General features: G+C 41.7%; 1 protein-coding gene across 5 annotated transcripts in view; it reads left to right on the top strand.

Annotated features, from left to right (window-relative positions):
- Positions 1–7,500, top strand: part of cbfa2t3 (CBFA2/RUNX1 partner transcriptional co-repressor 3) — a 97,298-nt gene that overhangs the window by 16,953 nt on the left and 72,845 nt on the right. Inside the window, exon 1 of one of the 5 annotated variants that reach the window (XM_017722266.2) lies at positions 753–1,670. The exons of the other annotated variants lie outside the window; for them this stretch is intronic. The gene's annotated coding sequence lies outside the window, so the exon portion shown is untranslated. Of the gene's footprint in view, positions 1–752; positions 1,671–7,500 lie in introns of those variants that run through there. 5 annotated transcript variants of the gene reach the window in all.

Genomic DNA, 7,500 nt, shown 5'->3' with positions numbered 1-7,500 from the left:
TTCATTCCAGAAGAAACTCTGGAGGAGCAGGAGTCTCCAGACTTTGAACAAAGCCCTTTAAATGCTGACTGCTTATCAGCTTCTGTCTGTAGATCTTCGTCCAGCCGAGCTCTGAAAACTGACGATGTGTTTGAATAAATGTGAACTGGGACAATTAAACCAGCCTGTTGGCTCACAATCCGTCACATCTTCCCTCTGACTTGAATGCCCTCGCCCTGGCATCCTGGCATCCTGGCATCCAGGCACTGGGCACCAGCTGCTGCCTGTGGCTGTTGGGCAGATGCGAGGAAACAGCGGCCCCCAGCGGCGTGCGGCGGCAGCGCAGGAAGAGTGCGGTCAGAGCTGCAGGAGGAATAAAGAATTTTATGTTGTTTAGATTGTTTACAGTTGTTATCACAGCTATTTCAGTCAGGGGCAAAACCATGGAAACAAAGGTTAAAACAAAAGGAATTTACATATTTGTAGTATAATAAACTACGAGTACTGTTACTAATAAAAATAATACAATTGATTTTATATATATATATATATATATATAATATAATAATATATATATAATATATATAAACAATACAATTTATTGTTATTATATATATATATATATATATATATATATATATATATATATAATAACAATACATTTTATATATACATTATATATATATACTCTGTATTTTGCCCGTTGTAAATGCTATAATGCTATGTCGAGCAGTGAAGGGAGGCAGAGCCTGTCAGAGAGAGAGAGAGAGAGAGAGAGAGAGAGAGAGCGCGCATCCCCTCCTCTACAGATGGTGTTTTAAACGCAGACTGAGCTGAACTGAGCTACAGAAAGGAGAGAAGCTTCAGACCCCTTACAGCTACACGCGACCACCGACAACAACAAGGGAAAAAAAGACCCCCCAAAAACGCACGCGATAAAACCAAGAAGGGATAAAAGAGACAGAGAGAGAGAGAGAGAGAGAGAGAGAGAGAAAGAGAGAGCGGAGCGGAGGAGATGGCCGGAGCTGGGCGGGTGCAGGCTGTGGAGTTGGGGACATGCTGAAGGCTGCGAGCGGGGCTGAGCGCGTCTGTGCGGGGCTGACTGTGTGGAGCAGAGCGGGAGGAGGAGGATTAATCCGGGACTGCTGCAGATCCTCAACCGCACCTGAGCAGAGCAGAGCCGCGAGCTGGAGCATGGGATCTAAAAACACCCGGGAGGAGAACTGAAACACTTTTTTGTGCTCGGTTTTGTTTCCCTTGACGATTTTCAGCGTTTCTAGCAAAGTTTTTTCGGGGGGGAGAACCACTAGCGCTGTGTGTGTTTTAAAGGAACATAATACCAAAGACTCTTTTAGCGGCGCCAGTCCGGCTTTGATACAGAGATACACATGTTGGAGCTGTGAGGACTGAATTTACCTCAGTATTTGCCGGATTGAGCAGAAAAGTCAGCTCGGTTTGTGGAGCCAAAGGCGTTCAGAAGCTCCAGCTCTGCGTTTATTCTCCTAATAAAACACCAAACGGACAGGCCGATTCACAGATTTAGTGGTTTTCACTTCTGGAAATCCTGGTTTTGTTCTTTTCCACAGAGAACTGAGGCGTTCTGATTTTTTTGGTGTTTTTTGGTGTGTGTTGGTGTTGGAATACCTTTTTTTTTGCTGCAGTTACCTCAGTTTGACCTCGACCTTCACCAAGTAAGTGACACTAAATCTGAGCACCTTTATTATTCCCTGTTTTGTGGGGATCAGCAGGTTAACAGAGCAGCTGAGCTGGTGTGACTGTGTCTACATGCTGTTTAAACGTGTGAGAACTGACAGTAATGCTGATATCAGTGCTGGATGAGGCTGTAGAAGTAGAAATAAAAGGTACAGTGAGGATGGAAATGTGAAGTATTGAAGCTGGACGGCTTTACCTGTGGTCCATTTTCGGAGGAATGCATGTCCAGTTGGGTAAAAATGGACAGAGCTTCAGTTCCTCACTTGGAAAGTTCATTGTAGTGTGTTTTCATTCTGAGATTGTTCGTTTTACCGCCCTAGCTGGGACTTAAACGGGATGTGTTGACATTCGAGGACCAAAATTAGGATGGTTCTTCAGTGTTTCTTTAGCAAATGGACTGGTTCTGTCTATATCTATGTAGAACCACTTAAAGCTTGGTTCTTTGCACGGTGAGATGGTTTTCAGATTGATGGAGAACGTGTTGTAAATGGTTCTATATTGCACTAAAAAGGGTTCTTCTGTTGTCAAGCTTGACATCGTAACAATAGAACCTATTTTTGGTGCTAAATAGAACCATTTACAGCACATTCTCCATCAGTCTGGTGTTCTGTATAGCACCAGAAACGGTTCCTCTATTGTAGCTTGGCATCATAACAACCGAAGAACCCTATTTGGTGCTGTATAGAACATTTTCAAAAAGGTTCCATATACAACACATTCTCCACAATCTGAGGAACCATTTCACATAGCAAAGAGCCCTTTAACCAGGGTTCTTTGAGAGTTCATGGAACTGTTTTCTTTACTCAAGAACCCTGAACCGTGAAGACATCTGACGATGAAATGGTTCGATGTAGAGCTCATGGTTCCAAATTGAACTTTATGTACTATTTTTTATATTTATAATATATAATATCAATAGTTCTTTAAAGTTTCTGTAGTAAAGGCCCTGGTTCTATTTAGAACTATTTAGAACCATTTCCTGCTTGCTTTGCATGGCGAAATTGTTTTTCAGATCAATGGAGAACGTGTTGTGATTGGTTCTACATGGCAACAAAAGGGGTTCTTCTATTTTCAGGCTTGCCAACATAACAATAGAACCTTTTTAGTGCTATATAGAACCATTTACACCACATTCTCCATCAATCTGGTGTTTTTTATAGCGCCAACAAGGGGTTCTTCTGTTGCCAAGCTTGACATCTTAACAATAGAAGACCAGGTTGTGTTTTTCAAAAAGGTTCTATGTAGAACCATATACAACACACTCTCCATCAATCTGACGAACTGACTCACGATGCAAGCACAAAGCGGTTCTATATGGGGCTCAAGGTTCAGAAAAGAACCATTGCCTCTAATGAAGAGCCCTTGAAGAACCGTCTTTTTTTTAGAAGTGCATGAGATGTGAAGGTTTGGTAGGGATTGAGATGCTGGAACCTACAAGTCGAAGACATGTGGATGGCCTGATAGCACCATAAATAGACCAATAAATCCACCAGGATGAAGTCATAGTGAGCAGAACGTACGTGTCTCCAGAGTACAGCAGCAATGCTTTATGTGTTGGCGCTGCAGAAAATACTTTGAATCGACTTCATTCAGAAGATTTCCACATAGCTGAAGTGTGTCAACGTGGCTTTGCCTTCCAGTTCACTTACTTTTGGCTGTAATCTACTGTCAGGCATTCATACGGAACCATTAAGTCAATTCTTTCACTGGAATAAGCCTCATATGTCCCTCCTGGTGCCCTGAGTCTGGACCCTGTAGCGCGGAAGCCGGGCTGTCTCGGAGTGAGGTTAAACGAGCTTTGCCAGTGAAGCTGTTAATTGCACCCAGGCCATAATGGAGATATAAGAGCGCTTGCACTGCACGGTAAACCACAGCAACCACAGTGTCTCCTCACACACGGCTTCATTTCTCACTTCAGCCACCCGATCGATACACTTCCACAAATGCAGCCATAATGCGGGGCGTTTTCATCGCAGACCACCACTTTACTCTTTGATGGACCCTGGTAAAGATGGTCTGAATTATTGAAGCGCTGACTGCATTCCGCTTAATAGATGGGGCGTCTAAAGGTGAAACCGCGGTGAGGCCTCAGAACAGCTCTAAACCTCACCGCACACCAGGGGTGGGATGATCCGGACGCTGGCAGTGACCAGAGCTAGCGTGGTTTTCGGTGTTGGTGTTGTTTTTTGCTATAGTTGGGGCAGGTCTCGCTTTTCAGTGTAGTCTTTGTGTAAAAATATTGTTTTCGGGGTTGTTGTGGTACTAAAATCTTGTTTTTTCATTTTTTGAGTTATTAAATATCAGTTTTTAGTATCGTTATGGTAGTAAAATATCAGTTTTCTGTATTGTCGAAGTATTAAATATCAGTTTTTACTGTTGTCATGGTAGTAAAATGCCCATTTCCAGGATATTTGAGGCATTAAATATTAGTTTTCAGTATTGTCATGGAATTAAAATATGTTTTTGGTAAAGCTGAATGCATTAAAGGTTATTTCAGTTCAGTATTGTTGTGGTATGAAAATATCAGGTTTTGGCGTTGTCAGAGTATTAAATATTCATTTTTGGTATTATCGTGGTATTAAAGTATCTGTTTTTGGTATCGTCAAAGTTTTAAATGTTAGTTTTCGGTATTGTCATGGTATTAAAACATCTGTTTTTGTTATTGTTGAGGCATTAAATATTAGTTTTCAGTACTTCAGTGGGAGTAAAATATTGTTTTTCAGTATTGTGGTAGTAAATATCAGTTTACTTTTATATTGTTGAAGTATCAAATATTAATTTTCAGTACTGTGGAATTAAAATATCCACTTTCAAAGATTGTTGTTGTAGTAAAATATCAGTTTTTGATATTGTTGAAGTATCAAATATGAATTTTCAGCATTGTGGAATTAAAATATCAATTTTCAAAGATTGTTGATGTAGTAAAATATCAGTTTTTGATATTGTGGTATTAAAATATACGTTTTTTTGTTGTTACAGTGTTAAAGTGTTTCATTACATTCCTGGTATTTAGACATCATCAAAGTCGTAACAATGTAAAAGTCTATTTGCATCTTCAAATGATGTAAAAATTGAAAAAATGAAGCGTCATCAGGTTTTGTTGTGACAGGTATGATGTGCTGAGAACGATTAAAAAGCAGACACACGTTAAAATGATTTCGCCAGGTATTATATCGGTAGACTTGTTTTGAGCCTCTCGTCTAGACTAGCCGCTGTCATATTATAAAAAACAATAATTATACCAGTAATAATCTGATACATCGCTCTTCGGAACAGCTTTTCAAAGTGCTTTACGGTAATATAAGAGTCTATGAATGAAAAATAAGCAGTAAATGTGAAAACAAGGTATGGAAAAACAGTTAAAGAGGTCAAATAATAAAAGAGCGCACCCCTCATTGACCCAGATGTCTGCCCAGTTATGGCAAACAGTAAGTGTTTTATACCTCAGTATGCCCAGTGAGCGTCCCCTCCTGACCACACACAGCCCACATAGCTTTTACAGGCAAATGCCCGCACCATGTCTCGGAGCAGCTCTTTGGATGGAGGGCCATTGATTACTCTATCTGAGTGTTTATTCCATTTGTCTTCCTGCCACTGTTGCCAGATTTATATGGACGTCCCAGTTAAGTACACAGCAGGGAAGATGAATGGACCTGAGGAGGCTCCTCTTCATTGGCAGCAAGGTTGATGCAGAGATTTTGTTTCATGAGTTTTGCAGACTGCAAGGCGACATCCATCTTTTCTTTTGACCTTACGTTCAGACCGATGCTTTCTGCACTCAATTAACCCCGCCCACGGTTCGCCGAGAACGGACATATGCTTAATATGTTAGTACGAGGGCTACGGAGCGGCCCAGCTGCAGGAAACTTCAGATATTATTTCGTCCGCCGCTGCGAGCTGCGAAAACGATAGCGTCGTTTTGAGCTTGCTGATGTGATTCAGTGGCAGAAACGTTGGGGAAGATGCAACATAGGTAGAGCAGGAAACTTTACAGTGCTGTCGTTTATCTGTATTGAAAATGCTCTAAACGAAATGAGTTTGATGTATTTATTAAGATTAAGAGACCCTTATTAGTCCCATAACGGGGAAATTTCACCTCCGCATTTAACCCATCCTTAAAGTGAAACGCCACATACACTCTAGTGAGCGCACACACACTAGGGGGCAGTGAGCACACTTGCCCGGAGCGGTGGGCAGCCCAATCCACAGCACCCGGGGAGGAGTTGGGGGTTAGGTGTCTTGCTCAAGGACACCTCAGTCATGTGCTGTCGGCTCTGGGGATCAAACCAGCGACCTTCCGGTCACGAGGCTGGATCCCTAACCTCATAAGGTGTTTAATCATATTTAACCCTTAGAATCGGATGTTATTGCTGTCTTTTTGCTCTTCTATTTAAATGCAATGTACCATGTACATTTACCGCCATTCAATAGCATTGTTTGTTAAACAGTTGTTTGTTATTAAAATAACATATACAACATGGATTTAAATATTACAAACTAATAATTACTAATTAATACTTTTATTTGTCAGGTTGTCTTCCCTGTGATTTGATCTCCACTTCTGAAATATGACAAATTCTGCACATTAATTTTGTTATCAAATCAAGTCACGTTTATTTTTCACATCACATTTGCGCAGGTGCGAAGGCGAGTGAAAATCCTTGGTGTGTAGCCCTCTTATAGTACTTAAACATACAGAAATGTATAAGAAAGGAGAAAAAAAAGCTGGACAGTCAACAGTAATAAAGTACACCACAATTCTGAGCATCATAAATTTCAAAATCACTTCCCAACCGCATGTTTGAGTAAAAAGAGCGCCTAACTGGTGCAGGTTAAGCGGATGTTGTACATAACAGTGAAATGTTGATAGTGTTTCTTTAAATGTGGCACTTTTTGTCTGTTCCAACTTTATCAGATGCCAGAAAAAATAAATATCGCGACACATCATGTATCATAAAAATCGTCCTGAAGTATCGCGATACTCTTACGATCCTATCGCCCACCTCTACGTAAAACCGGATAAAAATAAAAAGGATGAGTGTTATTTCTATGCCAATAACTTTTGCGTTAAATTCAAAACCATCAAAAAATATCTCCTCTGCTGTTTATCTCCAAACACAAGTGTGGTTTGGAACGAAAGTTTAGAATCTGCACTTTCCACCCAATTTCTCCACTTCTCTCAATCAGCGATGAGTGAGAAGTTATTAATATAGAAAAACACAGCTTTTGATATCAAAGGCAACATCTAAGGCTGTTACTTAGTATCTGAGGGCAGCGTCAGACAGTTTCTGGAGGCTGGAGATTTGGTCCAGGGTGAAGATGGACACTCTGGGGGGCAACAGCCCCGCTGAGGAGGTGTGGGGGGTTGGGGATGGTCTTGACCTGGCGTGTGTAGAGCCGTGGCGGCGGCGGTGGTGGTGGTAATTACTGTAATTTGAGTGCGGCTGGTGCAGGTGGAGTTTGCCGTCTCATAATTAACGAGAGGAGCAGATGGCGGTGGGCGGGAGATGGGTGCGAGCAGCCGAGCGGCAGAGCGGGGAAGGGGAGAGAGAGAGAGAGAGGGAGAGAGAGAGGAGGGAAGTGGTCAGGTGGTCAACAGAATGCTCAGACACCTGGACTATCAGGTCTAGCGGCTTTACTCTCACCTACATTAGCTGAGCAAAACACTGTTGCTGCGTATTTCGATAAGCGGTGCAGTGAATTAACCCTGTATTAATCATCATCAGAGCTCTTTGTCCTCTTTAACTGTAGGTGGTGGGAGTGCATGTGCACGCTGGTCATGGTGGAATGAGTGAACGTGTGGAATCG

This window comes from Pygocentrus nattereri, chromosome 25 (genome assembly GCF_015220715.1).
Source record: "Pygocentrus nattereri isolate fPygNat1 chromosome 25, fPygNat1.pri, whole genome shotgun sequence".
In the NCBI taxonomy this organism is placed as follows: Eukaryota; Metazoa; Chordata; class Actinopteri; order Characiformes; family Serrasalmidae; genus Pygocentrus; species Pygocentrus nattereri.
The sequence above is the reverse complement of the archived record's forward strand: the minus strand, read 5'-3'. Positions and strand labels throughout refer to the sequence as shown.